The 15,700-nt window shown below is 49.2% G+C and overlaps 1 protein-coding gene across 1 annotated transcript in view; it reads left to right on the top strand.

The window, feature by feature from the left end:
* Positions 1-15,700, top strand: part of ARHGEF12 (Rho guanine nucleotide exchange factor 12) — a 506,356-nt gene that overhangs the window by 66,731 nt on the left and 423,925 nt on the right. The window lies entirely within an intron of this gene.

Raw genomic sequence — 15,700 nt, 5'->3', positions numbered from 1 at the left:
TAGCTTGTCAGGAGTAGCTGGATGTCTCTATGCTGGGGCATTTTGTCTCAGCCTTTCTCTTCTTTTTTTTTTTTGATTTTTGTTTGAGTTTTTTCTCTCTCTTTACTTAGCTGTTATTTTTGTCAGCATTAGTTCTTCTGATGAAGAGGATCATGCGGGCTGGGTCTCGGGCTGATCCCCCTGGTCGCAGGTTGTGGGTCAGTGGCTTCCCAGCCTGCCTTCGAGCGTTCAGTCAGGTAATGCTCCTGGCACAATGAACGACCCATCCCTGTTCGGTGCAGGGATGCTATGGTGAGGTGGCTACCTCACTGGACGCTGTGCGGTTTCTCAACCCTAGTTTTTTTTTCTGCGTCCTGGCTGCGACTCTCCCTGTCACATGTGCAGTGGCTTGTTCGCCTGTGCAGGTTCCCCACGCCATCTAGGAGGTAAGTGTATCTGTGTGGGGACCTGTCTGTTTGGGGGGTGTCAGTCTGGGACTGTGTAACCCTGCCTCTGTTCACACTGTTAAGCTCCCTATCTCTCTGGCTGCATTCTGTGGGCTGCAGGGGGGGGGGGGGCTGTGCTGCACTATCTGTGTCAGACTGTGAATGTGTGACAGGCTGTGTGCTGTGGGGCATGATTGTATCCTGTTTGGGCACATTACAGCGACTGCTGTGGCGGTCTGCCATGTTTTACTGTACTGTAGTGTTTTTCAGCTGTCCTCACTGTGGTGGAGGAGCGGCGTTTTCGGCGCCAAACGGCGCCATTTTGTCAGCGCTCGCTCCGGCCGAATGTTAACACTGCAGGCGGCCATTTTCTTGTAGCCTTCCATAGGCTTTGATAGAGCGCCCTGAGTTACATCACTCCTTTTCCCTGGGCGCACCGATCGAGGCAGCAGCAGCAGTGGTCTCATCAGATTTTTAACCTCTCTATCCCTATATCCTTGCCTGAGTTGAGCTTTTATCCCTGTGGGGGTCTTCTGGTGCTAGTGTGTGTGTGCGGTGGGCTGCGCTCGCCGCGCTTGTTAAAGGGGCAGTTAACCCTTTATTCTCCAGCATATTGTTTGGGGGCAATGGATTCTCAGGGAAGCAAATCTCCTACCACTTGGTGGGAGGCCAAGGGACTGCTGTTTCCCCCCCAGGGGGGGATTTGGCTAAGGTTGTGGCTAAACTTGCTGCTCAGGTGCAAATGCTTGTGGCTGCTCAATTCACAATACGGCCCAGAGTTTCAATTCCCTCTGGTTCAGAGGGTGATGTTGATGGGGCTACTATGGCTGGGGTCTCCTTCTCGGGGTCCCGTTCCTCCCTGGATCTTGTGGAGGCTGAGGTTGAAGGGGTTGATAATTCTCCCCCTGACTCGCCTGAAGAGCTTACACTCATGGATGACTTGTTGGCTTCTATCAAACAAACACTGCGTTTGCAGGATGAACCATGTCCTCCCGCTGCCCTGGCAGCTTATGGGACGCAGAAAAGACGCAAGACATCGCAGGTCTTTCCCTGCACTGATGATTTTCAGCGCGCTGTTAAGGAACTATGGCGCAATATACGCAAGCCTTTTGCTGTGCCAAGTAGGTTCAAGCTGCGTTATCCTTTCACGCCCGCTACTGATGAGCGGTGGTGTGTACCGCCTCCGGTGGATCACGCGATAGCGGTTTTGAATAAGTCCACTGCGATTCCTGCAGGGGATGCCACGGACAGGAGGCTGGAACTCTTGCCCGTCATACTTATTCTATTACGGGTTCTATGCTAAAAGCTCTATTTGCTTCTCTTATGGCATCCCAGGCTGTCGCAAGTTGGACGCAGGTGCTTAGACGCGTCCTGGTGGCTGATTCGGCCTCACCGGCGACATTGGATATGGTGGATCAAATCCATCAGGGTGTCATGTATTTGTATGATGCGGACTTGGATATAGTACCGTTGGCTGCACGTGTACACAGTGTGGCGGTTGTCTCGCCGCCTGGTTTGGTTGAAGTGTTGGTCTGTGGACCAATCTTCGCGCAAGACCTTAGCCAATCTGCCCTATGATGGATCTCGCCTTTTTGGCGAATCCTTGGATACACTGATAAAGGGGATCACGGGTGGTAAGAGCACGCTCTTGCCCCAATCCCACAAGGCTAAGGACGGCTCCTGGTAAGAAGCATGCTTCTTTTCGGCCCTCTCAGGGGTCCTTTCGTGCCTTTCGGTCGCATTATAAGGGCAAGCCATTCAAAAGTCAAGGCTCCCAAAAGAAGCCGTGGACAGGTAAGCAGAAGTCCGGCCAGTCCGGATCCGCTGCCCATAACAATGCGGCCTGAAGGGGGCCCTCACCCAGTTCTGGGGTGGGGGAATGCTTGCTCGGTTTTCTTCAACCCTGGCTTGCCCGTGTTCGGGACATGTGGGTTCAGGAAATCGTTCGGTCTGGCTACAAAATCGAGTGTCTCTCTCGGCCGGAGAGCAGATTTTTTTCCCTCAAATCTTCAACTGGCTCCGGAGCGTTTGCGTCATCGGGACAGATTTCGGGGGTTCTATTCCAATCTGTTCACCGTGCCCAGGAAGGAGGGCAAGGTACGTCCAATTCTGGACTTAAAGGCTCTGAACCGCTTTGTGCGGGTTCGCAAGTTCCGCATGGAATCCCTGCGGTCGGTGGTGGCTGCCCTGGTTCAGGGGGAATTCATGGCTTCCATCGACTTTGAGGATGCGTACCTTCACATCCCGATTTTCGAGGGTCACCAGAGGTACCTTCGATTCGCCATTGCGGAGGATCACTACCAATTCGTGGCGTTGCCTTTTGGTCTCGCTTCGGCTCCACGGGTTTTCACCAAGGTGCTTGCACCGGTTCTGGCTTTGTTGAGAGTCCAGGGCATCTCTGTCCTGGGGTATCTGGACGATATTCTGGTTCGGTCTGCGACCAGCCAGGGTCTGGAGAAGGACCTGTCCATCACGTTGCAGACTCTACAGGAGTTTGGTTGGACGATGAATTTTCCAAACATCAATCACCAAGGGGGCACCAGGGGTGCCCGAGCGGCTCGGGAAGTGGCCGACATTCTGTCTTGGGCCGAGACACACGTCCCGGCGATATCGGCGGTTCACGTTCCGGGGGTGGAGAACTGGCAGGCGGATTATCTGAGCCGCCAGACCCTGGACCAGGGGGAATGGTCCCTCCACCCGGATGTCTTCCAGATGTTGTGCGCGAAGTGGGGTCTTCCGGAGGTAGACCTGTTCGCGTCTCGTCTGAACAACAAGGTGAAAAGGTTCATGGCAAGGACACGCGATCCTCGGGCAGACGCGTCAGACGCGTTGGTAGCTCCGTGGCATCAGTACCGACTGATGTATGCGTTTCCACCGATTCAATTGCTGTCCATGTTCCTTCGCAGGTTGAACTCGGAACCAAACACAGTGATTCTTGTGGCACCGGACTGGCCTCGCCGGTCCTGGTACGCTGACCTCGTGAATCTGGCGGTCGACGCTCCGTGGCATCTGCCTCTTCGAGAAGATCTCCGGTCTCGAGGGCCGATATTCCATCCTGCTTTATAGTCGCTGGCTTTGACGGCCTGGCTGTTGAAACCGAGGTCCTGAAGGATAGGGGTCTCTCCCCTGAGGTCATTCACACTTTGATCAACGCAAGGAAATTTTCCTCGGGGAAGGTCCATTACCGTACCTGGAAGGCCTATTTTGCCTGGTGTGAGTCCAGGGGGTTTTCACCTCGCACGTACTCGGTGTCTAGGGTGTTGTCCTTCCTTCGAACGGGTGTTGCCCAGCGTTTGGCGCTGGCTACGATCAAGGGTCAGGTGTCTGCGATGGCCGTTCTTTTTCAACGTCCTATGGCATCTTACTCCTTGGTTGGCATTTTTGTTCAAGGGGCATCTGGTCCCTCCTAGGAGGGTACCTCTGCCTCCTTGGGACTGGAATCTTGTTCTGTCCGTGTTACAACATGGTCCGTTTGAACGGATCAGGTAGATCTCGTTGTCTATGTTGTCCAAGAAGGTCACCTTTTTTGGTGGCGATCACTTCGGCTCGCAGAGTGTCGGAGCTGGCAGCTTGTCCTGCAAGTCTCCGTATCTGGTCATTCACTTAGATAAGGTGGTCTTGCGACCTAACCCTTCTTTTTTTCCGAAGAGGGTTTCGGAATTTCACCTCAATGAGGACATTGTCTTGCCTTCGTCTTGCGCGAAGTCTAAACATCTGAAGGAGGTGGAGTTGCACTCCTTGGATGTTGTTCGGGCGATTAGGGTTTCCCTAAAATCGTCTGAATCATTTCGCAAGTCGGATTCTTTGTTTGTCCTTCCGGGGGTCCTCGGAAGGGCATAGCGGCGTCGGCTTCTGTCGTCGCCAATTGGTTCAGACAGACCATTGAACAGGCTTATGCTTTGCAGGGAAAAGCTTCCCCTATGCCTGTGAAGGCGCACTCTACCAGATCTCTGAGTACGTCTTGGGCCTGTCGTCATGGGGCTTCTGTGGCCCAGGTGTGTAGGGCGGCGACTTGGTCGACCGTGCACACCTTCACACGATTCTACAGAGTGGATGTTCAAGCATCGGCAGATGCTTCCTTTGGCCGCAAGGTTCTTAGTGCGGCGGTTCCTTAGGGTCCCTTGTTTTGGACCTTTGGCTGTTTGGGATTTCTTTTTATCCCTGGGTTATTTGTTTTTTCCTGGGTTATTGCTCCCGTTGAGCAAGTTTTTTCTCATGTTGCCCAGCTGGTTTCCTTCCTTTGGTAAGGTTCCTTTCTTTGATGTGGAGACTGCGTTGCCTTTAGGCGCGGCTGCGTTTCCCACCCCTCATTTTTGCACTGCTTTGGGACGTCCCCATTGTGACGAATATGAAGATGGCGGCGACTGTCGGAGGACGTAAGAGAAAACGGAATTTTTGGAAAATCTTACCTGTAAAATTCCTTTCTCTGAGTCCTCCGACAGTCGCCGCCCCCGCCCCTCTTTTGGGGTTTAGGTACTCTACTGCTATTCTACTGAAACTGAGGTATGAAACGGGAAGCAGGAGGGTATAGACTGAGGGGACCACCCCCTGGGGTGGGGATATGTTAAAAGCTTTAATATTGACATATTCTGTTGCCTAGCTACTCCTACGGAGAAAAGTCTAATACCCCATTGTGACGAATATGAAGATGGCGGCGACTGTCGGAGGACTCAGAGAAAGGAATTTTACAGGTAAGATTTTACAAAAATTCCGTTTTTTGTTGTAGAGGATGCCTAAGGACAAGTTCACTTTTGCAGCGGTGCCATTAAATTTTAACCCTTTAATGGCTCCCCCATGCAGCTGCAAACACGCTTGCCAAAATGCAAAATTCCACAGCACCATGTGTTTTTACATGCAGCACGATTTCTCAAAAGGCTCAGGAACGTCTTTGGCTTCTCGTGACACACAAAATCGTACACGTACTCTGATGATATGAACGGAGCCCAAAAACTAACTTGAATCCTAGTCCAGAGTTATTCACACAAGCAAGAAATTACAGTTCTGGGTTATGTTCTGCAAAGAGGACCCATGACACTAAAAAGGGCTGTGCACCAAAAAAAAAAAAAAATTGGTTCTCCTTCTCATTACACTACTTCTGTTTTTTTTCAGTATTTCAAAAACCACATTGAAAGTACCAATCTCTATCCCAATCTCATATACGACGGGTACAATTCTCCCGTGTCCCCTGATGTCCTTAGTCTCATAATGCCTTGTGCCCTTTCTCTGCCCTCCCTGCGTGCACTCTGCACCTTTTGAGAAAGGTGCATGGCAGCCCTAGGGTTCTCAGTTCGAATACCAACCATAACACTACTTGCGCAGAGTTTACATTTTTTCTCTGTGCCTGCGTGGGCTTCCTCCATGTACTCCGATTTCCTCCCACACTCCAAAGACATGCTGGTAGGTTAATTGTGTCTGTTTTAGACTGGCCCTAGTATGTTTACGTATAATGGGAGTTGGGGACCTTAGATTGTAAGCTCCTTGAGGGCAGGGAGTAGAGCTTTCTTTTAATAGTATCACCTTGTGCTAGAAATCACCTAGTGCGATAAAAAAAAAAAAAAAATACCGTACACTTTGAAAAAAATGGATTTTTGTAAAATCTTACCGTAAAATCCTTTTCTCTTAGCTCATTGACAGACGTAGTCCTCGGTGATACAGCACCTTCGGGTTATGTTGCCTCCACAGGAGTAGGACTAGACAGGAAATAAAATGCTCTGGCCACACCCTAGGGGCAGTCCCAGAGGGTATATCCTCTCTCTCTGCCTCAGCAAATCAGTTATGTCATAAAAGCAGTCTTTAGAGAATTTAACCCAACCCAACTCAAAAAAACAGAGGGGCGGGTACTACGTCTGTCAATGAGCTAAGAGAAAAGGATTTTACGGTAAGATTTTACAAAAATCCATTTTTCTCTATCGCTCATTGACAGACGTAGTCCTCGGTGATACAGCACCTTCGGGAAGTCCCAGAGCAGTATCACAAATGGGGGGTGGGAAAATGGAAATCAAATCCAAATCTAGAAGGCCCAACCGGTGCCAACTAGAAGTTTACAATGCTCATCCTTAATGATGAGACTCAACAAAAAAATTTTCAAACAGAAAAAAACCCTCAAGGTAGACCACCGGTCTCCTCAAATTGCGGCCTGCAAAACCTTGCGGCCAAATGAGGCATCCGCCGATGCCATCACATCAATTTTATAAAATTTTGTGAAGGTATGTACCGACGAGCAGGTGGCCGCTTTACATACCTGGACCACTGACGCCTGATGGCGAAAGGCCCAGGAAGTACTGAGCGCTCGAGTGAAGTGCGCCCTAACAGGGAACGGAGGATTCCGACCCTTAATAGAATAAGCCTGTACCACCGTCTGACTGATCCATGTAGATATGGTCGCGGCAGACACAGGCAACCCCCTTCAAGGGCTTCCGTGATCACAAAAAGTGAGTCCGTCTTACGAAAACCACTTTAGGAAGGAAGGATGGATTCGGAAGAAGAACCACCTTATCCCTATGAACCACCAGATCTGGGGAACGACAGGATAATGCGGCCAGTTCTGACACCCTGCGTAGAGAAGTAATGGCCACCAAGAAGACCACCTTCTGGGAATGTAAGCAAGGGAATCTCCCTAATATCTTCAAAGAGAAGTTTCTGAAGAACCGACCACACTAAATTAAGATACCAGGCGGTAAGGGTGCGCGCACTGGCGGAGCCAGATGTCGCACCCCCTGGATGAAATTCCACACCAAGGAATGATTAGCCAAAGGTTTCTTGAAAGAAGATTGCTAACGCCGAAAACCTGACCCTTGATCGTGCTCAAGGATAGTTTCTGCTCAACCCCTTGTTGCAGACAGACCAAAATTCGGGTCACCGAATAGGTCTGTGGGGGAAATCCAATAGATTCACACCATGCAATATAAGACTTCCATGTGCTGGAAGTCGCTTTCCTTGCTTTAACTGGAGGTAGGAATAACTGAAGCTGACACTCCCTTGTCCTTCAGTACCTGGGTCTCAATGGCCAGGCCATTAAGCCAGCGACTGTAAAGCAAGATGGAAGATCGGTCCCTGAGACCGCAAATCCTCCCTGAGAGGAAGTCTCCAAGGAGCGTCCGCGACTAGCCTCGCCAAGTCGGCGTACCAGGCTTGACGAGGTCAATCCAGAATTTCCAGAATAACTGGAATTCCCTCCACCTCTATCCTGCGAAGAAGTTCCCGCAGCAACTTGAGAGGATGGAAGGCATGCCATAGCTGATACTGCCCCCACGGGGCGATCAGCGTTTCTGCTGCGTCCGCTAGAGGATCGTGGCGCGAGCTACAAACCTCCGCACCTTCCTGTTAGGCCAAGGTGCCAACAGATCCACATCCGGGATGTCCCAATGAAGGGACAGCTAGGGAAAAAACCTCTGGATGAAGAGGCCATATGCGATTGGATACGAATCGGGCTGCTCTAGAGCTGCTCGATCCAGTAAATCAGACAAAATCTGATCGCTCTCAGTTCCGATACCCTTATTGGTAATCTGGATACTATCGGAAGAAAATGACTTCCCCTGGTTGAGCATCGGAGACTTCCTGGTCCGCTCGCTCAACCGGATCCGATTGTCCAGGGAATCGGAATTCTGATTCCATTAAAAAAGAATCTTTCAGGAGAATTCGGGTATGAGACTGGGTATACGGTACTGCCTCTAAGAAGGCCACCATCAGTCCCAGCCAATTGACGGACAGCAACATCCGAATCGTTGACTGAACCTTCTGGAGTTTCCCAGCAAGGAGAAACTCTCTTGCCCAGGATGTATCCAACCTTAGGCCCAGATAGTTCAGTCTCCTGGTGGGAACCAGGGATGATCTTTGGGAAAGCGAAAAAACGCTGATGTCCTGCGATGATGGGGATATAAAGATAGGCATCCTATATGTCTATGGACGCCAGGAAATCTCTTTTATGCAGGGAGGCCACCACTGTACGGATGGACTCTATTTCTTCCCAAGTCCAGATTTGGACGCACCTTGCCCTCTTTCCTGGGCATTGTATAGGTTCGAATAGAACCCCTGAAACCGTTCAATGTTAGAAGGGCAGAATCGCACCGGTGGAAGTGATCGAAACTCGATCCTGTGTCCTCCAGAAACCGGTGAAGACATCCCCCCACCCCAGAGATGGGTAGGGGCGCATCAGGCTATATTCTTCAGGCTTGGCTGAGCCGGACTCTTTGTTTACCCGACCAGCGCCCTTTGAAACCCCTCTAAAGGGGCTTTGGAGGGTTTCGCCTTATCGCCCGCCCTCGTGGAACGAACAACTCTATATGAGCAGAAAAGGAAGGTCCTCGTTAGTTACGAGGTCTTTTTATCCTAACAGTCTGTGGCAAGACAGCAGGTGGTACCGTCTATCCTGTAAAGAGGAATTCCTCAAACGGATAGCACCTAGCCATGCGTTTGGAAATAACAGGGGTTCGTTTCAAAACGACCCCATTTGGGTAAAGGAAAATCCTTCGCCCTTTTGGTAGGCTAACAAGTACCAAAAAGGAATCTCAGTCTCAGCTACCTCTGCTGGTGTAACCTCAAGACAATGGGTTTCCCGGACGGACACAACTAGTGCATCCACCACTCTTGTGCTATGGCGGAGGCAGAAACGTGCTCCTCACTGCTGAGGAGATATTACCTGAGACAACAGCCCCCTAAGAGGGACCCACAACTGCATTGACCAGTTCCGAATCCGTATCTGATAAACAATAGGGGTAGGCGGGGGTCGCTACTTGACCCCCGTCCCTGACAGGCCACCTCCACCCGGGATACCAAAGACTCCAAAATTGCCGATAATGCATTAAAAACAAGTGGGGTACTGGAGGGTCCTGCGGCCACCTTGAGGGGATCAGGTGGGGATACCTATGCGGCAGGGTCAATGATTATACAAGACACTTGCCAGCGACAAAAAATGACAAAGTAAAAAGAAAAAAAACCTTTTTTTTTTTTTTTTTTCCTTTTTTTTTTGTGTCCCCCAGTCGCAAAAGCGCCCCTCAGTGTTACCTGCCTTTTTGGACCCCACAGAGAGACAGACAGACCCCAAGGCTCATCCCTGATGCACAGAAGTTTTCATCAGCTTGCTCAGTGCTTGTCTTGTTACAGACAGGAAGTCTTTGGCCCTATTTCCTGGGTAAAAGAGGCGGCTCCGCCCCTTAACACGCCTGCCGGCTCCTCCCCCTGGCTCCATGAGGTGTTTGAGTCACCTCAAACATGGCCGCCCCCATGCTGGAGACACGAGGCTACACCAAAATGGCGGCCTCGTGCGATCTACCAGACAATGGCGGCGGCCTGCACAGAATAGCGGCATGTCTGCAGAAGGATCTCGGCCTCACAACCCTTCACCCTCATGGTGGTCAGCGTGGTCGGAGGTACCGGACCCTAGCGGGCCTCATGCGGTCCGCTGCTTAGCTGGAGGAATGATCTGGAATGCAGTATACATGTATAGACCTCGCCCTGTGGCTACTGACAGGTAGGATACCTTATACTATCACAGTAAAGTTCTAGTACTGCCACTGACTACAATCATTTACACATCTTTACAATTAGATTGTCAGCTCCCAAACCAAGCCTCCTGGCTTCTTGTACACAAAAATCACACTCAATTAGGGGGATCTGTGACATGTTGTAGGATAGAGGGGAACCCATCCTTACCATTACAGAGAGGGGCCCGCGTTCACCACAAGACCCGTCAGGGGGAAAGGGGGAACACACTACTCACCATACCGGAACCAGGCGGGCGCCAACTCCTGACAGTACCCCTCTCCACCGAGGTAGGAGGGCTGTCGACCAATACGGGCGCCGTGACTCATGGTCTTTGGCGTTTCAGCGAGACGTTTAACTCGCAGGGTCAGTCCCCGTCCAGTGGGACTATGTCGCGGCCGACCCAGCGCGGAGCTATGGCCTGCACGCGCTCGTAGGCTGAACTGGGGTGACCACTGGATCTCAACATCCAGCCCGTCGCCCAGTTCAGCTTTCTTGCTTGAAGATCTCACAGGAACACTGGAGAAAAAAAGCTGTCTAAAAAATCTTTTCTAAGAAAAAAATCCTGCCAGGACCGAAGATCCCAGCAAGGTATCTAGGTCCTTACTCCTGACTAGACAGAAAAAAACTGATTTGCTAAAGCAGAGAGAGAGAGGATATACCCTCTGGGACTGCCCCTAGGGTGTGGCCAGAGCATTTTATTTCCTGTCTAGTCCTACTCCTGTGGAGGCAACATAACCCGAAGGTGCTGTATCACCGAGGACTACGTCTGTCAATGAGCGATAGAGAAATACAAATTTGGTAAAAAAGATCCCAGTAAGTGTATATTGATTGGTTTGCACAAACGTTTATAGCGCCTACAAACTATGGTATATATACTGGAATATGATTATTATTTTTTTTATACTGGTAATGGCGGCAATCAGCGACTTATAGCGGGACTGCGATATTGCGGCGGACAATCAACACGAACTGACACTTTGAGAGAGCCAGTGCCCTAATACAGTGATCAGTGCTAAAAATATGCACTGTCACTGTACTAATGACACTGGCTTGGTAGGGGTTAAACATCTAGGGCAATCAAAGGGTTAACTGTTCAACTAGCCAGTGTATTTGTGTGCTATTTGGTGCTTTTACTAAGGGAAGTGATGGATTTTATTCCCTGGTTTGTAGGGAGAGACAATCCATCACTCCCCCCGTCAGAGTGCAGCTCTGCCTTGTTTACATAGGGCAGAGCTCCATTCTATATCTCTGCCTGACGATCGGTGGGTGTCGGTGGGCATCAATTGCCCAGCACCCACGGATCAACTTTTGCTGTGAGGGCTGTCCTTAAGTGGTTAAAAGCATGCGAATGCATTAAGGTAAAAAAAAAAAGGTCTTTCCTTTGCAGCCATGTTAAGATTAGGTGGAGTTGGTGTTCCTTGTTTTCCACTAATGGGCCATACACACTATACAATTTTCTTTAGATTTTTTTCCTTTACATTTACCAAAACCATATAATATGAGGTCAGATCTAAACCTTTTTAATTTGTATGCAATCAGGCAGGCCCTTGCACTACATAGTTGAAGGTAAATCTAAAGGAAATCTAACCAGATCAGTGATGGAGGAGAGATCCTTGCATTATCCATCTCACACTGGCACTATAGCCGAAAGAAAGCTAATATTACAAGTTCACTTTAAAGCGACCACCCAAAGATATAACTGCGGTAACCAGGTTGGGGCTTTACTATTGATCGGTGTATCTGTAAAGACTGAGAAAATTAAATGTTCAGACAAAGATGATTCCCCACTGGCAACAGATTTACCTTGTCATTGTTCAACAAATAACTGCTTTGGGTAGACTAATCCTTTTAATGCTTTTAAACTGTGACCAAGGATACGTTTTCTCAAATATATTTGAAGATAAATGACTCATCAGAGAGGCCTTGCAGATATTTGTCTTTTTTGAGCCTTTATGTGCTATTTTATGTTGCCTGCTGTTTGTGAGCATGTGTGTTTATGAGCTTTGTTTTAACTGAGCGTTCAGATGCATTAACTCAAGAGCTGTGCAATGTCTAAGGCTCCATGTACACGGGACATTGTAAATGGCCGTTTAGGAGCAGTTGGGTGTTTTTTTTTAGAAGCCCCTGAACCCATCTACATTTTATCTTATCTGTCCATGTACACAGGGTCGTTTACAGTCATTTGCAGGCAGTTAAGTTCAGGGACGTTTTTTGGAACGCAATTATTTGCGTTCGAACGTGTGTTTCCCCGGCGTTTCAAACGCAGAAACGTGGCCGAATGTGACCGAACGTGATGAATGTACGTTCAGCCACGTTATACGTTTTTTTTTCTTCCATTCAAAATCAATGGTTCCCTATGGGAGCCTATTGATTTGAATGGAAGTCGCACAGCAAGTCGGATCAGGATGATCCGACTTGCGGCGCGACTTGCACTGTGAGAATCTTGAGGGGGAACTCCACGCCAAAAATGGGGAAAAAAACTGCGTGGGGGTCCCCCCCAGGTTCCAAACCAGGCCCTTTGGGTCTGGTATGGAATTTGAGGTTAGCCCCAAGCCGAAAAAACGGTGTGGGGTCCCCCCCCCAAAATCCATACCAGACCCTTATCCGAGCATGCAGCCCGGTAGGGCAGGAAGGGGGAGGGGGACGAGCAGTGGCCCCACCCCCTGGACCATACCAGGCCACATGCCCTCAACATGGGGGGGGGTGTTGGTGCTTTGGGGCAGGGGGAGCTCTGCACCCCCACCCCATGCACCTTGCCCCCATGTTGATGAGGACAAGGGCCTCATCCCCACAACCCTGGCCGGTGGTTGTGGGGGTCTGCGGGCAGGGGGCTCATTGGAATCTGGAAGCCCCCTTTAACAAGGGGTCCTCCCAGATCCCCGGACCCCCTCCCTATGTGAATAGGTTTGGGGTACACTGTACCCCTACCCATTCACCCCATAAAAGGCAGTGTATTTAAAAAACGACAGATGTTTTGGAAAGTTAATTAAAAATCTTCATCCGGTCTTCTCTGCTCTGGTCTTCTCCCTCTCCTGGTCTTCTGCTCTTTTGCTCTTATGCTGTCCGCTCTTCTGCTCTTTCGCTGTCCACTCTTCTGCACTTTTGCCCTCTGTTCTTCTCTTGTTCTTCCTCCGGTCCTCCTCCGACGATGTCTCTGGTGATTATGCCGGTCTCCGGTCTCTGCAGCTTGTTATATAGCCATATAACAAGCTGCAGAGACCGGAGACCGGCATAATCACCGGAGACATCGTCGGAGGAGGACCGGAGGAAGAAGAAAAGAGCCCGAGGGCAAAAGAGCAGAAGACCAGGAGAGGGAGAAGACCAGAGCATAGAAGACCGGATGAAGATTTTTAATAAACTTTCCAAAACGTCTCCTGTCGTTCTTTACATACACTGCCTTTTATGGGGTGAATGGGTAGGGGTACAGTGTACCCCAGACCCATTCACATAGGGAGGGGGTCCGGGATCTGGGGGGCCCCCTTGTTAAAGGGGGCTTCCAGATTCCGAAGAGCCCCCTGCCCGCAGACCCCCACAACCACCGGCCAGGGTTGTGGGGATGAGGCCCTTGTCCTCATCAACATGGGGGCAAGGTGCTTTGGGGTGGGGGGTGCAGAGCTCCCCCTGCCCCAAAGCACCAACACCCCCCCCATGTTGAGGGCATGTGGCCTGGTATGGTCCAGGGGGGGGGTGTGGGGCCGCTCGCTCGTCCCCTCCCCCTTCCTGCCCTACCGGGCTGCATGCTCGGATAAGGGTCTGGTATGGATTTTGGGGGGGACCCCACGCCGTTTTTTCGGCTTGGGGCTAACCTCAAATTCCATACCAGACCCGAAGGGCCTAGTTTGGAACCTTTGGGGGGACCCCCACGCAGTTTTTTTCCCATTTTTGGCGTGGAGTTCCCCCTCAAGATTCTCACAGTGCAAGTCGCGACTTCCATTCAAATCAATAGGCTCCCATAGGGAACCATTGATTTTGAATGGAGGCTGAAAAAACGCTGCTAAAAGCAACGTGGCCAAACGTGCAATAACGCAAATGGAAAAAGCTACTGAAAGCACGTTTAACAGCTGCTTTTTCCCGGCGTCAGAACTAGCTTTGCAGCACGTTTTTTTTCTAACATCCCGTGTACATGGAGCCTTAGGCTGGCCATACATGGATCGAAATTCAGCTGGCTCAGCAGAGACCGGCCGAATTTCAGTCCATGTTTGGGCAGTCTGCTTGTTCCAAAGTCAGTCCATTGATCGACTTGGGTACAATCAGGCAGTTGCCACCGGAACAGTTGTCCCCTTTGGAAGATTTTTGCTCTCTTCCTGCTCTGGTGACAACTCAGTATTTCAGATTTCCCTTTATTTTTATTTCCTGTGACAGTGGTCACCAGGAGGAATAAAGAAGAGTGAATCTCCCTCGTGGGGACAAAGACCTGGAACGTGACAGGGGTTTTCACCCCCTAATAACTCTATAGGGAAAAAATAATAGTTGTAACACGGGCCTCCTATATTTAAAGCTACACTCCAGGCAGACATACTGTAAACAAACTCATGATTTACAGCGGTATAAAACCCAAAACCAAAAATGTAATATATTGCACAATCTCACACTTTATAAGCAGTTCTCGTTTGGGATAAAGATTCTACATGAATAAATAAAAACTGATCATTTTAAAATTGTGGTTAGGGCTCAAGGTTTTTTTTTTTTCCCTTGTGCATTCTATGCATGAAGGTAAAAAAAAAAAAACACCTGTGTGCAGCAACCCTACCCAATACTTACCTGAGCCCCATCTCAAGCAAATGTGTGTGAGAGCCTCTGCTCTCATAAGTCTCTCCCTCCTCATTGGCTGAGACCGCAGTAGCAGCCATTGGCTCCCACTACTGTCATTCACAGCCAGTGAGCCAATGAGAAGAGAGCGGGGCTGAGCCATGCTCTTTATGAATGGAAATATGGAGCAGCGGCTATTGGGGCACTAGGCTGGAGGGAGGGGCCAGGGAGGAGGATTGGGGCTGCGATGTGCAGGTAAGTATGACATGTTTGTTTTTTTTTTAATAACAATTAAAAAAAAACCCTTTAATATCACTTTAAGCACCCCTGCCAGTGTTAAATAATTTGTCTCTACCCTGTAACTGTGAGAGAAAGTGTTCTTTTGAAAAAACACTGGATCACCACATGAAAATAGAAGAGAGCCTAAAAAAAAAAAAAAAAAAACAGTTACAGCCATCCCATCTAAGAATTTTTTTAGCTACAATATAACAATTGATAGCTTTTGGGTTTAATACACTTTTAGCCTCCATTCACCCCTGAGAGTATTGTTTACAGTCGGTTTTTTAGGCTTTTTTTGGGCGTTTTTTCTGGCTTTTTTTAGGCGTTTTTTGCAGGGGTTTGCAGGCAGGCATTGACCTCTAATAAAAACGCTTGTGATCTGCCAAAACAGAAGCTCATGTACTTTTTTGAGCTTTAGGCGACAAAACGCTCATATGTGAACGGGCCATTGAAATGAATGTTTGTTTTTTTGCATGTTGGTCGTTTTGAGACTTTAGAGATGAGCGTTTTACGAGCTGAAAAAAAAACGCTCAGGTGTGAACAGAGCCTTAATTAAGCAATGCACTTATCATTTTTTTTTTTTTTTTTTTTTTTTCCCACTGTTACATCCTTTTTTTTTTTTTTTTTTTTGGAAAGATTGTCACATTGTGTAGTTGTATTTTATTACTACTAACATTTTTTTCACTGGTTTAGATGTTTGTCTTGTGATCTTGCTAAAATGATTGTGCCATCTGTGACGTGCTATTTAATGGTACCTAATTTAT

This window comes from Pelophylax lessonae (assembly GCF_965119305.1).
Source record: "Pelophylax lessonae genome assembly, chromosome: 12".
In the NCBI taxonomy this organism is placed as follows: domain Eukaryota; kingdom Metazoa; phylum Chordata; class Amphibia; order Anura; family Ranidae; genus Pelophylax; species Pelophylax lessonae.
Note: the sequence above shows the minus strand (reverse complement) of the source record. Positions and strands in the feature narration are given on the sequence as shown.